Source organism: Puma concolor, chromosome E1, assembly GCF_028749965.1.
Source record: "Puma concolor isolate L17-30 chromosome E1, mPumCon1.1.hap2, whole genome shotgun sequence".
Taxonomy (NCBI): Eukaryota; Metazoa; Chordata; class Mammalia; order Carnivora; family Felidae; genus Puma; species Puma concolor.
In genome coordinates, this window is record NC_141680.1 from 56,620,051 (window position 1) to 56,637,343 (window position 17,293).

Below are 17,293 nucleotides of genomic sequence, written 5' to 3' on the forward strand. Positions count from 1 at the left end.
TGCGGGACTGTTTCTGAGGATTGAGGAGCTAGTGTCCATAAAGTGCCTAGTCCTGTGCCTGCCGCAGAACGAGGGTCCAGGGTGTATTTATGTCTCTTCCCTTTCATGCGCGGCCCCACCCCCACCCTCACACCCCTCTTGCCGTTTGGAATGTTTCGAGTTACAAGGATTTCCTCTGAGGCTCCTGTTCCCAGGGGTGAGGGAGCCCCTGCTTCCGGCACCCTCTGCACCCTTTCCAAGTCGAGGTCAGGAGGCGCCCCTCCCTCCCCGGCTAACGCAGCAGCCTCCCGCCCGATGCCTGGGATTGAAAATATCCCTGTAGTCACCAGGCCAAGGCAGAAGTGCGCGGCACCCCCTGAGGGGCCAATTTATGCAGAAGCTTAAATATCTTTTAAAACTCCTTCCCCTTCCTGGAGATGTGGGAGTCAGCTGCTGCTGCTCAGGGCTCCAGGCTTTTCTTCAAAGGGCATCCCCCCTGGGCAGATGAAAAACTTGCTAGAAAAAGCGCTTTTCTTTTTTTCTTTTTCTTTTTTTTTTCCTTACATATTTTTTTTTTCCTCTTTAGAGAATTCTTGCTCCTGCCTCAGCGCCTAACTTCCACGGAGCAACCAGGAAGCCTATGGGAATCAGAGAGCTCCTTCCCCCTGGGGGCGCCTCCTACAGGAAGACTTCCCTAATTACTCTCGGTGCCTCCAGCATCCCTTCTCGGCCTTCTCTCCGGCTCCTCTGGCTTCCGGCCTTCCTGGTGGCTGTTCGCTTTGACTTGAGGAGCTCGTCTTTAAGGCCTGATAAGCGCGTAGTGGGAAACTTGACATCTATCTCTCCAGAAGGATGACAGCATCTCAGAGGATGCTTTCTCCGAGGCTCCCCGGGGCCCAGTCCGAGGCCTGAGCCTGGGGGCAGCTGACCGGCCAGGGCCCCAGCCGCGTCTGAGCTCACCACGAGGCTGCCTGCCCGATGAAGCAGGCTTGAGGCAGGAGCCAGTGTCTCTGTGGCAAGCAGCAAGGATCCATCCGGGCTGAAAGGTCTGGAAGCCCTTCATCATATTGAAGACCAATTCAGGACAGATTAAGAAGACACGTCATTCCTTCTCTTGGGGTTGGGGAATCCATCCATCCTCCCGGAGCCTCTGGGGGTGGGTGGGGAAGACACGGGGAGGAGTCCTTTCCCTGTGTGCCTTGAAGTGAGGCCCCAGGCTCCCCTCCCAGGTGCTGAGCACTCTGCTTCCCCCATGGGGTCGTCTTTTCGAACATGCTCAGAGGCCCTTGTTCTTTCTTCAGATCAACTCCTTTGACTCCTTCCAAGGGCGGGAGCCCGCCTCTGTCAAGGGCACGGCTAGCCGCCTTCCTCTTTCGAGCCACCATGGGGGGCAACCAAGGAAACATCGTACCTTGGGGAAAGGATTACCTCTCCCTGGCCGGCTGGCTGGCCAGACACTGGAGAGGGGGTGGGGATTGCCCTATTTATACTTTCCTTTGGGGGAGGGCACGCTGGCGGCCTGGAGGTCCGGATGCTGCGGGTGCAGTAGCCTGAGAGGGCCAGGGGGAGAGGTCTGCTCAGAAAGGAAGGGCAGGGAGAAGGGGCTGGGCGTTTATCGATTTCCTTCCGCGCCCCTGGCCCTACGCCAGGCCCCCTTCACGCATCATCTCCAGCACCCCGGCCAAGAGCGCGGGCTCCTGAGTGCACAGAGCCGGGTTAGAACTCCAGCTCCCCTGGTCTCTGGCTGGGTAGTGCCGGGCAAGCGGCTTCAGCTACCTGAGCCTCGATGCGTTCATCTGCGAAGTGTGAATCGTCCAAGTCCCCATCTACCAGAGCTGCCGTGAGGATTAAACGAGACCCTGTATCTAAAGCTCCCGGTAGCGGGCCGGACCCCTCAGCACGCGCTCCGTCCACATTAGGTCCTTCTGTCATCCATGGCCCCGTGGCATCGAAGTCCGTACCTTTCCGGTCGACGCAGGCAGCCGAGGTTCAAGACGTGAAGAAACTTGCCCAAGGCCACTGAGTTCGAGAGCGGCAGGCGGAGATCCGGGCCCAGGCTTTCCAGCCTCGAAGCCCACCCTGCTCAGACATCCTTCAGCCTTCCCGGGAAAGAGATAAACGAGCCCAGGTCTTGGGAGGTGCCCGCCCGCTCAACCACGTTGGCAGGGGCAGGGGCCAGGGCTTCCAAGCCCCTGACCGCCAACGTAGCCTGGCGGGACCTTGCCCCGGAGTCGGCAGAGATGCTGTTCCAAGGTGGGCCCCGGGTGTGGGAGTCAGCGGGGGCCGTGGCAAAACTGTTTCGCCTCGTGCGGGGCTCTGTCCTTCAGCGGCCCGGAGAGGGACCGGGCGGGACACTGGGGGACGGCGGCCCCGCACGCCCTCACTCACGGCAGGATTGACTCTGGATAAACAATTACAGTCTATTTACCTCCGACCATATGGTGTTGGGGAACAGGTGTGCAGGTAATGAAGAGCCCAGCTCCAATTAAACGTCTGGGAACGCGGCCGGATTCCCGCTGAATCTTTTGCTTGGGCGGAGGCCCACGTACAAATGAGAGCTAAAAGGGACAGAGGCTCAGTAGGGGGCAGAAGCGGGACAGGTGAAGCTCCAGGGATGCCGGGCCGGGCCACGTAGGCGCCCGAGGAGGACGCAAGGCAGGGGACGGCCAGCTGCCATCCTGTCCCCGCCGGGAGCTGCGGAGGAGCACGCGTCAGGGTCACTGACCTCTCTGTAAGGCTGACTGGTCGGCACCTGTCCAGCTGGGACGTCTGGAGGACGTTTCCTGTGAGACCGGGGTGGGGGCAGGGCAGGGACAGGTCACACTCTGCCAAAGTCATTTCCACCCTGGCCCTCCCATGTGCCTTAATTTCCCTCTGCCCTAATTCCCAGCCATTTGACACATATTTTTGAGGGCCTACTGCGTGCCAGGCACTGTGCGAGGAGGCACTGGGGACACACCGATGAGCGAAAGGCCTTGGTTTCCCGGAGTTTATTTTATGAGGAGGATGGAGATTTTAGGCCTTTTAGGGGGATGGAAAGAAAACAGTGAGTCACTATACACAAATAAGGCCAAGAAAGCAGGAAGTGGACAGGGAAAGAGAACACCCCACCTGCCCAAGGGACTCCTTACCGTCTTAGCAAGTGCGGGTCTGTGGCCCCCTGTCTTCTGTGTCCAGCCATCAGCCACCACCTCCTCTGGGCTCCTGGTCATTCCCATCCTCGCTCCATTACAGCGCCCGGGGAGGGGGAGGCGGGGTGACTGTACCCCAGCTGCTTCTGCGTCCCTCTCCCTCCAGGGCATTGACCTTCTCTGGGACAGGGAGGGTGTGGGGCTCACAGGGCAGGGCCTGTCGGGCAGGAAAGAAGGCGTGGTGACCGATGAGCAGGTCAAGCCTCTGCAGCCCCAGCCTCCAGGACCCTTGTCTGACCTGCCAAGAGGACACCGTCCACTCTGGCCTGGCCCGAGACCGTGGACAGACCGCGACTTTGGAGAGTGCCGGCCTTGACCTTGGGCAGGGGCTCCCCGGCCTCCTCTGATCGTGGAGCCGGGCCAGCTGCCCCCTCACCAGTGTTCTGGAGGCTGCAAAGAAGACGAACAGCTTCTGTCCCTGCAGAGGGCTATGGGGAGCTGAGCGAGGGCACACGTCCCGATGAATCTCTCGTGTCAGTTTTTACTGCAGCGATGAGGCTGCAGGGTAGGGGAGGGCAGGGCAGGCGCCAGCTTCAGCGACTGGTGAGGAGACAGACACAAATGGAGATTTTCCATGCCCTTTTGCCTACTTAGTATTTTTGTTTTCTTTTCATCATGGAGGTACCCCTTGCCTTACGTCTTGGCAAATCGAAATCAGCACCTTCCCCAATTCCCTGCTGGGGGAAGGCAATGTCTCCCGGCGGTCCCGCTCGGGCCCCTCTAGGTCATGCCCCTCATTCTTCGGGGGACAGTGACCACGCTCCCCACGGGGCTCTCTCCAGCTCTCTCCACCTTCCTGTAGAAGCACACAGTTGTACTACAGAAAACGGATGGTAGGTAATTCCAAGGAAAATTCGGGTTTCAGATGAGAGGCCAGCCCTGTTTCTGGGGGCTGCCAGATTTCTGGAGCCAGGATTCTAGAAGGTCGCAGCCTCCAGATCGCCCCCCACCTCCTCCCTAACAGAGGGCAGGAAGCAAAGTAAATGGGTTCCGAGGTGGGAAACAAATTGGATTCTTAAAAAATACTCCAGTTCTAATGATTGGAGGGGTTATTCATAATCCCGGAGTAGAATGTACGTCTTGAAATCTATGTTTTGCGTTGACAGCTTCTCCCTAATGGGCAAGATCTCACACATGATAGGGCCATAAAATACAGAGCTCTGGCTGGCCGGCTGCTTGTCTGATAAGGCGGAAATACAGACAGAGGGCTCCGGGCCAGAGCTCCCCACCCTGCCCACGCCACCCCCACTGGTCCAGGCTCCTTGCTCTTCCCCGGCCAGTGGGGAAAGAGGCAGGATGAGGAGGAAGGCGAGCCCTTGCTACAGAATGATCCTCGGAACCAGAAGTTTTCAGAACACATGCTCCACACGACACAAATCTCATGGCTGCTTTGCGATAAAAGGGTTCCGTGTTCATAGAAGTCTGGGAAATACCACGGAGGCTATCCACCTCTCAGATATTTAAAGCACCTGTTAGCATGATCATAGCTGTGAGGAGCCTGGCAAGAAGAAGAAGAAGAAGAAGAAGAAGAAGAAGAAGAAAATCCACGTAGCTTTGTTCAATCCAGTGATTCCCAAACTTGTGTGACTGCAGAACCCTGTTCTTACAATCCCTATTGACATCCAGCAGAGCAAGTATTTCCCGGAACCCATGGTGGTAGTAGCTGTATTAGTCTGCTAGTGCTGCGTAACAAAGTACCACAGGCTGGGCGGCACTGGGCTGGGAGAAAGCACTGGAAAGTTTTCAGCTGCCTCGTGGACCAGACCAAGAGCACAGGCAACACCACCTTCACCTTCCTCCCCGGCCCCATCTCAGGGATGGCTGAGAAATCAAGGAGGCAGCATTCTCCTGGGTGGAGGTGACTGTGGGGGGAGCAAAGGAATCGCTGCTCCCGGGCGGGAGAAGGTGAGGACTTAGCCGCACACGGAAGCCAGCAGACTTGCTTTGTCCCGGCCCATCCTGGCCCAGACACCTGCTGTTTGTCTCCCCGGGCTTCTTGGCAAGTTCCATGAACTAGACAAATCCCCTTCCTGGCGGGCAGGGAGGCCCGATTTTCACCGACTCTTCCTCTCAGTCGAAAGAGGCGACTCTGTAGGTGCCGGGGCGAAACGCCCGAGCTGCGGCTGGCCCCGGGGAACTCCCGTCAGACGTTTAGTCCACAGTGCTTGGCAGAGGGGAAGGCACAGCCCGGGATTCCAGGCCTGACCCCCCAGTTCTGGGCCATGGAGCCTGGGGCAGCTTACTCACCCCTGAGCCTCAGGCTCATCATCGCTAAACAAGGCTAATGAATGAATGTTGAGGTCGTCGTGAAGGTCCAATTAAAGGCCTCAGAAAAAGTGCTTTGCAAACTGCAGAGGAGCTATACGCGTGACAGCTCTCAGCAGAGGCCAGGAGGGCCATCGAGGGGGAGGGGGGTGGAGGGTAGGAAACTGCCAGAGACCCTCCCGGCAGATGTGGTGGCAGGAGCCCCCTGGCTGAGACCCTGAGGGCACTGCACTGCGTGAGACCCCCATCAGCCTCCTCAGCTTGTGACTGGAGGCGCCTCGAAGGGACACAGAGGCTTGCGTGCTCCGCCTGGGAACACCCCCACGACCTGGGCACCTGCACGCCTCCCGGCTCCAGAGGCCCCGTGTGAACTCCGCGGCAGCATGGGTAAGGTGCAGCCTGAGGTCCTCGGAGAAAGGAAACCTTTGCCACCTTTGCCTTTGTACCGTTCCTCTCCCCAGAACCCCTCCCGCTCTGTGCTGGGCAGGGACGGCGCTGTGACCCCTTGGGGCCTGGTGGGGAAGCTGTGGGTCTGAGGGGGGGCGCATTGGGGCAGGTGTGTGGGGAGTCTCCCTTCCTCACTCACAGAGATGACCCAGGCTGGCCTCCTGGGGGGCAAGGCCGGGACTGGGGTGAAGAGAAGGAGGTGCCCAGCGGGCTGACCCTGTAATTCTAGGCTCCTGAGGGTGAGGCCGCCTCACGTATCCACCCGGATGCCTTACTTGCCTCACGCTAGTCTGGGCCCTGCTTCAGGGAGCTCCCTTCTTCAAGTACTCTGCCCACATGGCACCCACAGCCTGCCACATATCACCCTACCCTAAAAATGCTAAAAGTGTTCAACTCCTCTACCCAGGAGAGGAGAAAACGGGTCTCTGCCCATGTCCGATGGGGGCCAGCCAGGCCTCAGGCAGGTCACACTGACGGCCTGGGAACGGATGGTGGGGTTTGGTCTTGCCTGGGGAAGAGGAGACACGTGGACAGCTCATGTAAATGTCTGTGTGGACGTTTAGGGGGTCGCATGGTGGCCCCCAGAAGATTTGTCTGCGTCCTAACTACCAGAATCCGTGAACGTGACCTCATTTGCACAAACAGTCTTTGAAAATGTAACTAAGTTAAGGATTTCGAAATGAGACCGTCCTCGATTCAAGGTGGGCCCTAAAGCCATTGGCCCGTATCATAAGAGAAAGTCAGAGAGAGAGATCTGACACTCAGACTCACAGGGAAGGAGGCCACGTGGAGATGGGGCAGAGACTAGAGTGATGTGGCCAGAGGCCAAGGAACACTTGGAGCCTCCAGAAGCTGGAAGAGGCGGGAAGGTGTCATAGACTGAATGTCTGTGTTCCCCCAAATTCTTATGTTGAAATTCTCACCTTCAGGGCAATGGTATTAGGAGATGGGCCTTTGGGGTGGTTAGGTCATAAGGGTAGCACCTTCGGTAATGGGGTTCATGTGCTGATGGGAAGGGACACCAGCACTTGCTTCCTCGCTACCTCTCCGATGTTCAAGGACAATGGCAATGGGACAGCCTTCTGCAATCCAGGAAGCCAGCCCTCGCCAGACACCGGATCTCTCCATGCCTTGATCTTAGACTTGCAGCCTCCAGAACCATGGGAATATATGTTCATTGTTCCAGCCCACCAGTCCGTGGTGTTCTATTATAGCAACCCCAGCTGGCTGAGACAGAAGGATTCTCCCCTAGAGCCTTGGAGAGCGTGAAACCCTACCAACACCTTGACCGTGGACTTCTGTCCTCCCCAACTGTGAGAGAAGACACTTCCGTTGGACTCTCCCCGTTGGTGGCAATTTGGTAGGGTGGTCACAGGAGACAAATACAGACATCACATGAAAGAGGAGTTTGGTTAGTTTTGTGTGGTGTCAGGGACCAAATGAGGGTCCATGGTGGGATTTACAGAGGTCATAGTTCAGACAGATACGAACAACTTTCCAAGAATGAGGGCCGTCCAGGGATGACGTGGCTGCCTCAGGCACACCATGGGATCCACCACCTGTTGGGAATCTACTGGACAGGAATCCTGCTTTGCACAAGGAGGCTGGGCTAGATCCACGGTTTACCCCCCCTTCTCCCCCGAAGGACACCTGGTGAACCGATCGACCTGCAGGACACATTTCCGTGGGCATCTCGGGAATGTGTGCAGGTCACAAGTGTGATTCTCTCACCTGGGAAAGCAAATCAGAACACAGGTACGTGCAGGTGACATCACAACAGGAATAACCTTGATTGAGCTTTAATTTCCCTTTTCAAAAAAAACGCAATTTTTTTTTTTTTTTTTTTTTTTTTTTTTGCCGATGTCGATACTGTAACTATGATTAATAATAATCTAGGGGCACCTGGGTGGCTCCACAGGTTAAGCGTCCGACTTCTGCTCAGGTCATGATCTCGTGGTTTGTGAGTTCGAGCCCCATATAGGGCTCTGGGCTGACGGCTCAGAGCCTGAAGCTGCTTCGGATTCTCTGTTTCCCTCTCTCTCTCTGCCCCTCCCCTGCTCACGCTCTGTCTCTCTCTGTCTCTTAAAAATAAATAAACGTTAAAAAAAATTAAAAAAAAATCTACATGCAGGTAGCTCGCATTTCCTGGGGACGTGTCGCTGAGATCTGACACAGTGGCGGGAAGCGCGTCTCCTAGATGACGCAGGGCGGTGCTTCTCAAGCGCCAGGTGCGTGGTTACCTGGCATCTGCCTCCAACGCAGGTTCCGACTCAGTGGGTCTGGACGGGGTGGGGGTGGGGGGCGGGCGGGGTGCTCGGCAGTCTGCGTCTCTAACAAGCTCCCAGGCGATGGTGATGTTACAGGTCCACAGACCACACCTTGAGTAACGGGATCCAGAGAGACTCGTGGCCAGTTTTCAAAATGCCCAGAGCTGCTACCTGGAGGTAGAAGAGGCGAGTTAGCTGCACTTGCTGAGGCTTAGGTAGCTAAGTCTTTCCAGGAATGCTGTTGAACAATGAAATGGGACCAGATGGGACCAGGGGTGGCTGGGATGGGCACTCTGGGGACAGGTTGGGCCGCAAGACGTGGAAGGCGCCTTTTTAATTTTTTTTTTTATAAATGTTTTTAATGGTTATTTATTTTTTGAGAGAGAGGGGGAGACGGAGCATGAGCAGGGGAGGGGCAGAGAGAGAGAGAGACATACACACACAGGATCCGAAGCGGGCTCCAGGCTCCAAGCTGTCAGCACGGAGCCCGACGTGGGGCTCAAACTCACGGACCTCAAGATCACCATCTGAGCCAAAGTCGGACGCCTGACCCACTGAGCCCCCCAGGCGCCCCATAGAAGGCGCCTTTTAATCAAACCACTTAGGCTCTTAAAACTGCCTGGGCTCTCGGGGCGCTTGGGTGGCTCAGTCGGTTGAGCGGCCGACTTCGGCTCAGGTCATGATCTCGCGGTCCGTGAGTTCGAGCCCCGCGTCGGGCTCCGTGCTGACAGCTCGGAGCCTGGAGCCTGTTTCGGATTCTGTGTCTCCCTCTCTCTCTCTGACCCTCCCCTGTTCATGCTCTGTCTCTCCCTGTCTCAAAAATAAAAATAAAATTAAAAAAAAAACTGCCTGGGCTCTCGTCCTGCCTGGGCTTCAAGGATCGATGGGAAGATACTGAAGGAGCCCTGCGGTTTACATTGTGGGGCTCGCCCTGCATGCCAAGATCTTGTCTAGTTTTCCCTAAGACCCTCTGTACGATTCCAGTGCCCGCCGTGCAGGGGAGAAAGTCAGGCACAGAGGAGTTGGAGGCGGGCCCAAGCTTGCACAGCTCGGAGCCGAACCAGCTCCTGGACTCCGGACCCTGTGCTCATTATACTAGTCAACCCTCCTCACCCTGGAGCCTCAGCCCCTTGGCATGGGGTCCTGTCCTCACAGCCATGCCCTTGCCGCCTGGGCCTACGAGTGATGAGGAACTCCAGGTATGGTCAGGGGGTCCCCGGACGGGGCCTCCTCTCCCGGCCCTGCCCTCCCTGCTCTGATTGACCCCACACTTTTACTAAGAGCCTTGCCACTCCAGCAGCAGGGTGATTAGACCACGGCTCCTCTCCGGCTTTTATCTCAGCAGGGGCTGCGCGGTGCTGGCCCGGTGGGGGGGCGGGGGGGAGGGGAAAATGTGCCACTGTCATCCAAGGGCCCTCCAGCCATGCCTGGGTGGAGGGGAAGACTCCCGCCCAGGGAAGGAGAGTTCGGGCCCCGGGGGTGGGGGTGGGGGGCGGGGGAGGACGGGGCAGCGGGTTCTGGGTAGCAGGGCTGCCTGAATCCACACCCCCGGCGTCGTGGGCTGCTCGGCAGACGACGGCCACTGATTTCCGCATCATTTACGGTCAAAACCAACAACCCGTGCCTCTCTGCAGACTTTCGCCTCCAAGCCCGTTCTCAAATCTCCTGTCCCCTTTCCAAACCCCTCGCCCTCCCTGCTGCACGCTGCTGTTGGGCCCAGCTTGGAAAACAGGAGGCAGAAACAGAGCACGGCTCCTGGTGCTCTGGGAAGGGGTAGGTTCCCGGGCGTGGCAGGGGCCTGGCATGGGGGTTCACCCCCGTGAGTGGCCGGGTCTCTGTGCTCAGGGATGACCTCCTCACAGGGACTCTGGGGAGGGACGGCCCGCCCTGAGGCCACCGGCAGGTGGACGGTTCTCTGGCCGCCGATGCTGTCCCCTGCCACGCTGCCGGACAGACGGCATCCGGCGGGGTCCTTGGTCCCTCCTTGGTCCCCACAGAGAACCGGGCAGTCGCTGAGCCCCTGGAAAAGCAGGACAGACTCTAAGAGAAGCCGATAAGCCAGTCGGGAGCCCAGGCCGTCCTGGTGCCTGCGCAGCCCAGGCTCCCACCTTGCGAGGTGCGAGCGGCCGGGCTGCTGGGAAGGAGCTGTGTGTTCCAATTACCCACTCCTGGGCGACAGGCCACATCCAGAGATTAAAGGAATCAAACCGCACGGTCCCTCCCCCAAGATCCAGAACCACTGGGTGAGGACGATCACGGTACAAGGTAGCGGTGGGGAAGCCCGCTTTCTCTCTCCCTCGCTGGGGCGGGTCGCCCGCGTCTCGCGCCTTGTCCGGCTCCCCTCGCTCCTGTGCCTTTCTGCTGGCGCAGCTGGGCGGTGGACGACAGAGCACCTCTCCCCCCACCCGCCTCCCACCCCACCCCACGGCCCTTCCTGGTCAAGAGGCTTCCTCTGCTGCCTTCTGCCCCCTGTCTCCGTCTCCTTGACTCTCTGTCTCTCTCTGTCTCCCTGGCTCTCTGTCTTTGCCTTCCTGTCTCTCTCCCTGTCTCCCTGCTCTCTGTCTCTATCTCCCTGTCTCTCTCCCTGTCTCCCTGTCTCTTTGTCCCTGTCTCCCTGTCTGTCTGTCCCTGTCTCCCTGTCTTTCTGTCTGTGTCTCTCTCTGTCTCTCTCCCTGTCTCCTTGCTCTGTCTCTGCCTCTCTCCCTGTCTCTCTGTCTCTGTCTCCCTGTCTCTCTGTCCCTGTCTCCCCATCTCTCTGCCTCTATCTCCCTGTGTCTCTCTCTCCCTGTCTCTCTGTCTCTGTCTCCCTGTCTCCCTGCTCTCTGTCTCTGTCTCCCTGTCTCTCTGTCTGTCTCTGTCTGTCTCTCTCCCTGTCTCCCTGCTCTCTGTCTCTGTCTCCCTGTCTCTCTGCCTGTCTCCCTGTCTCTCTGTCTCTGTCTCCCCATCTCTCTGCCTGTCTCCCTGTCTCTCTCTCTCTGTCTCCCCATCTCTCTGCCTGTCTCCCTGTCTCTCTGTCTCTGTCTCCCCATCTCTCTGCCTGTCTCCCTGCTCTCTGTCTCTGTCTCCCTGTCTCTCTGCCTCTCTCCCTCTCTCTGTCTCTTTCTCCCTGTCTCTCTGTCTCTCTCCCTATCTCCCTGTCTCTCTGCCTCTCTCTCCCTGTCTCTCTCCCTGTCTCCCAGTCTCTCTGTCTCTGTCTCCCTGTCTCCCTGCTCTCTGCTTCTGTCTCCCTGTCTCTCTCCCTATCTCCCTGTCTCTCTGTATCTGTCTCCCTATCTCTCTCCCTGTCTCCCTGCTCTCTGCCTCTGTCTCCCTGTCTCCCTGTCTCTCTGTCTCTGTCTCCCTGTCTCCCCCATCTCTCCCTCTCAGCCTTTGCTTCCATTCCTAGTTTTTCCTCCTGCCTTCTTCACTTTGTTCTGATCCCTCAGGTCTCCTGTTTTCCTTTCTGTTCAAATACCCATCAGATCTCAAGGAAAAGGGAGCCACTGTGGGCTTTGTCTCTCCCCACCCCCGCTGAGATGATCTTTAAAATAATAACAGCAACAGTTATGACCCGATCTTGAGCGTTCACGCCTTGCGAGTCTGTGTGGAGTGCTTCTCTTGCACTGGCTTATCAGTCCTCACGGATGTTAGCAGATAAGGAAACCGAGGCTCGGTGGCCCCAGGGCTGGTCTCCGGGTCACGGTCACGCGCTGGTAAGGGCCGTAAGGAACACTCTGAGCTCGGCCCATTGGCTGCAGCCCGCTGTGGCCTGGGCCAGGGGGAGGAAGATACGGCTGGGAAGCAATGTCTGAAAGCGGGACCGGACAGAAGAGAAGACCGACAGACATCGGTGGGAGGGGGAGGGCCGGGCCCCCCTCGGGAATCTGGTGCACGCCCGCCTGACGTGGAGAATTTCTCCCCCGGAGGGACCCTGCCTTTGTCAACTCAGGCTCAGGTAACAAGGTACCATGGACGGGGCTTGGACCACACATGTTAATTTCCCACAGTTCTGGGAGCTGGAAGTCCCAGATCAGGGTGCCGACTGGTGGGTTTTATTCTGAGGCCTCTCCTCTTGGTCTGCAGGCAGCCACCCCCTCGCTGCGTGCACATGTGACCTCTTCTTTGTGCAGCCATGGGGAAGAGGGGCGCAGAGAGAGATCTGGTATCTCTTCTCAGAAGGGCACGAATCCCGTCGTGGGGGCTGGACCCTCATGACCTCATCTCACCTAGTTATGTCTCAAAGGTCCCATCTCCAAATACCATCATGTTGGGGGGTAGGGCAATAACACGAATTTGTGGGGACAAAGTTTATTCCACAACCGACGATCATCGGTTTATTCCACACCCGATCAGGGAATGCCGCATCCTGCGGGCACATCAGAAACTCCAGACCCAAACTTCCAACATACAGGGAGGGCGGCGGCTCTCAGAGGTCATGTGATGTGCCCAAGTTCACCTGGCAGGATGGACCAGAGCTGGGCTCCACCATCCTCCACCCTAGTGGTCTTTGGGCACCCTCTTCGGCACCCTCAGAATCAGCAGGACCTTTGCCCAAACCCTAGCCTCTTCAGGAGGAGTCCTGTAAAATCCTTTCTGTGATGGTCGCGTATCTGAGAGTAGGAGGACAGCTACCGGGAGGGGTCTGGTGGCGGTGGGCACCGGCCTTGACAACGGCTGGGGGATAGGACTTGTGATTTCAGCCGGAGGGTTTGTGCGCGCCACCTCCTGGGGACCGTGCCTGGGGGTGGGGAGTAGGGGTGCGGAAGGCAGAGGGCGGGGGCTGCGACACCCACCCGTTCAGGCCTCCCGCCTCCCATCTCTTCCCGGCTCCACCTGCAACCGAGCATCAGGGCTTCCGAAGCGGCCGTCAGAGCAAGGCCGGCACAGCCTGCACCAGCTCGTGTGGAGTGTCTCCATTACCATAATAACGAACCACTTAATAACTGACTTCCCCACTAATTCTAATTGAAACACGTAATGATATTTCCGGGTGGAGAGCGGCAGGCCCGGGTCTGGGCAGACATCTCCAGGGGCCACCCTGGCTTCACGTGGCGAGAACCGTGGGACCTCCTCGGGCGTCCTGTTGGAATAGACTGAGGCAAGAGACAGCTGCTCCTGTATCGCTGCCAGGAACCACAGCTGATGATAAAAGCCATTAAAGGTCAGCTGGGAATAGAAAACTATTTATGTTAAATGTCACAGATTAAGCCGCAGAACGGGCCTTGGGTAGGGAGCAGAGGGTGAGGTGAGAAACACTGGTCACTCTGCCCGACTCCTTGGGGACCTTCCAAAGGGTGGGTGGCCTGGAGAGGTGGCCAGCAGGCAGCCGGCAGGGTGGCTTTTAGTCTCCAGGCTGCCTTCTGCCCCCCCCCCCCCACCCCGGGAGAAGCAGGTGGGTGTCAGCAGCCACAGGTGATTGGCCGGGCTGGCCGCATGTTGAGGTTGCTAGGCAACCTGAGTGCCACATTCCGGGAGAGAAGACCGTGCTGGCCTGTGTCACATCATCACAGAGGCTGAGGTCCCGGAGCGGCTACAGGAAGGGACCCAGCTTCGCTCTCTTCCCGGGTGTCGTCCTGGGTGTGGTGGGTGGGCTTGACCACACCTGAAGTCTCATCGGCAGACCGCAGGAGGTCACACAGAGGACACACGCTCCCTTCGCCACCGAGAGTCGGGGACATCGGGAGTTTGAAGGACCCAGGAGGCCTTGGTGGGTGGGACTGCCCGAGTGTGGCACTCTCGGGACGGGCTTCGGGGCTCAGAGGCACGTGGGCCGGGTCCTAAAGAGAACCAGGCACCCCTCTAATTTCCCAGGCGCTCCTCGACCGGGTGAAAATATCCCCTAGAAGGTAATTAGATTGCTAAGGCCCCACTGAAAAAATGACCACAAGTCTTGATTACCTACCTGGGGATCGTCCATGTTGCAGGTTGAAGCCGAGGCTTAATTTTTAGGTATTTCAGGCACCCCCCTATCCCAGCCTCTGGACTGCCCGGCCATTCTATCAGTTGCCGTGCATGTAGGGGATGCAAACACATTTTAATATTGCTGTAAACAGACGGAATTAGGATGGTAAATCTAGTGGAGAAACACACACACACACACACACACACACACACACACGCACACACACGAAATAAAAAAATAAGTTACCACCCCAAACCCTACCCCACTATTTTAGGTAACAGGAGGGTGAGCTGCTGGTTGGTGTATCCATGGCTCTCGTTTGTCAGGATTGACTGCATCATTGGAAAGGTGCTCGAGGAAATGCTGTAGCCCCCACCCCACCCCTGTGGCGGGGAAAGATTCGCACCAGCCCCCTGGTGCCCCAGGAAGGGACCCTCCCTCACTCCCTATGTACAGTCAGGCTGCAGAGTGACCCGGCTGGAAGTGATTTGGCCCAGTTGGACCCAGAGGAGTACAGGAGGGATCAGAGAGACCCTAGGAGGCCCTAAGTGTCCAGAAGGGTGGTGCTAGATCAAGGCGGTCAGGTGGGTGGGATGGCAGGATGACTGGGGGGGGGGAGGGGGGGTGGGGGGGGAGCGCGGGGCTCTGGTAGACCCCAGCAAGAGTTAGATTCAATCCTGGCATCTGCAGGTATGGATTGGCAAGTGTTCTGAACCAGCCCAGTGCTCAGCTTAGGAAGACCCTTATCCTTGCTTCCAGAAGCTCGCCGTGCACGGATGGGGAAGATCAATGTGTCCCCAGGTATTCGTGCTATGTTAGAACAATGGCCGGGAGAGAGGCACGTACAGGCACTCAGAGCACCGCGGGTGGGACCAAATGTCCCGGGAGGACGAGGAGGGTAGACAGTGCTGCACAAGGACAGGGGACAGCATCTGGACTGGGCCTTCAGTTGTCAAAGGGGGAAGCTGGTGCCATAGGGCTGGGCCCAGAGCGGGGATGGAGGGATGTCTGGAGACGGGGATTGGGGCCAGATGGTGAAGGGCTTGGAACACTGTGCTTAAGAAGTTAATTGAAAATTAATTCTGAAGGCACGAGAGAGCCATCCGCTGTTGCTGAGCCGGAGAATGCGAGGTCTTGGCCTGGGTTTTAGAAAGAATGTTCTGGAAGGTACAGGGAGGATGTGCTGGACACAGCAGTTCCCAGCCTTGAGTGCCTCAGGATCGCCTGGGGGCTTGTTGAAATGCTGCCCTCTCCGCCCCCCTCCTCCCCCCAGGTCTCTCATTCAGCAGGTCTGGAGAATTTGCAGGCCTAAGGACTCCCGGGTGCTTCTGATCCTGCTCGTCCCAGAACCACCCTTTGAGAACTGCTGGGTCAGAGAGAGGAGGGGCTGGACGCAAGGAGACCAGCTGGAAAGAAAGAATAGGGGGGCCTGGGTGGCTCACTGGGTTGAGCGTCTGACTTCAGCTCAGGTCATGATCTCGCGGTGTGTGTGTTCAAGCCCCGCATCGGGCTCTGTGCTGACAGTTTGGAGCCTGGAGCCTGCTTCAGATTCTGTGTCTCCCTCTCTCTCTCTATGCTCTTCCCCTGCTCTCTCTCTCTCTCAAAAATAAATAAAAACATTTTAAAAAATGATAATACAATGAAAAGTGATGAGGGGACGGGACGGGGGGACTCCTCATGTGGGCAGGGAGGAGAGGCACAGGGCCCAGCTGTGGGGAGCAGGGGCAAAAGCCATATATGACTTGGGATTTGCCGAAGCCGCAGGGACCGACAGAGGCAAAGAAGTTCCGGGCAGGGAAACCGGGGATGGGATAAGAGGCAAGGCTTAGATTCCCAGGAACGAGGCCAGAAGCCAGATGTTGGGGCTCCCCTGCCTTTAGTTAAGGCCTCAGGTCTGGGAGACGGCTGCAGCTGCAGACGGGTCTGAATTCCAAGGTCAGGAGCACGCGAGGACAGCGAGTCAAGCCGATCAGGCCTAGAAACACCACAGGTGGAGAAAATCGATTCACTGGGTGTGGTGATGTGCCAACCCAGTTAGGGCGCCCTGTTGCTGGCATCTGATTTGCAGCCTGGGGCCTCAGAGCGTCAAAATGGACAGCCTTGACCCAGGACCAGAGCCCCGGTGACACGGCCCTGCTGGGACCCGGCTGCAAAGCCCCAAGGCCCCCAAGCCCGGGCGCTCGCCTGACCACCCGCAGGAGGGACGCATCCTCTGGGAAAGGCGGAGAATCCGCTCAGGGCAGAGCAACAGGCTTTCACCTACTCTGGAGCAGCCCAGGGGGAGGCAAGGGGGCTGCAGGGGGTAGGAGATGAGCGAGCAGAGCTCACGAAGACGTGGCCATGAGTTATCAGCTATGAAGACCCAAACAGACGTCTTCATCACTTCCCTGGTGCTTCCTCCCACTGTGGCCGAGGCCATGACCCTGGATCTGACTCTTCTTCCCTCCCCCTTCACTATCTCCTTGCATCTGACCCCCTCAGCAGTTCATTTAATGTGCACAAGATATTTTACCGTGATGGAAGGGAAGCTGGTGTCTGAACTGTGCACCACTTACAGTTCAGGTCATTCATTCATTCATTCATTTATCTAATTTGAGAGAGAGAGAGAACGTGGCAGAGAGAGAGGGAGAGAGAGAATCCCAAGCAGGCTCTGTGCCGTCAACATAGAGCCCAACGTGGGGGCTCGATTTCACATACCAAGTAATCATGACCTGAGCTGAAATCAAGAGGCGGATACTTAACCGACTGAGCCCCCCAGGCGCCCCACACCCACTTACAGTTTACACGTCCTTCAGCTCACACCAGGTGGACTCCCCGGCCGACAGGTGTCGGTGTGTATGTTGGCCAGTAATATGCACGCACACTGCTCTGTGTCAGGGACTCTGCCCGTCTCAGTCCCAGCTCTGGCGCTCCCGGTTAAAACCGTTCTCCCAGAAACATCCCAATTGCAGAGCAGTGCAGTGGCTTCTCTGGGGTCACCTGCAAAGTCTCCATCCTGTGCACCCATCATTCGTGGGCATTTGTCCCCACCCCTCCCCACCCCCCAGGATCCCAGGTCCTGAATTGTTCTTGCTTTCAAACTGACCCCGGGACCCTCCTGCTCATTGCCGCCATTAGGGTTTCGTCCCCTCCCCGCGGCCCCGGGTTGCCACATCTGCCCCAGCCAGCCCTTACACGGCATGCATTGTCTCTCCTGGCACCAACATTAGCGGGGACATCTGGGCTCTAAAGCCCAATGACATCTCACTCACTGCTCCTTTCAG

General features: G+C 57.7%; 1 long non-coding RNA gene across 1 annotated transcript; it reads left to right on the forward strand.

Annotated features, from left to right (window-relative positions):
• Nucleotides 1-14,302: 14,302 nt before the first annotated feature.
• LOC147574516 (uncharacterized) lies at nt 14,303-15,597 on the forward strand. The gene is made up of 3 exons (XR_015243746.1): nt 14,303-14,378; nt 14,721-14,831; nt 15,304-15,597. It is a non-coding gene; the product is annotated as an uncharacterized LOC147574516 (long non-coding RNA).
• Nucleotides 15,598-17,293: the final 1,696 nt, after the last annotated feature.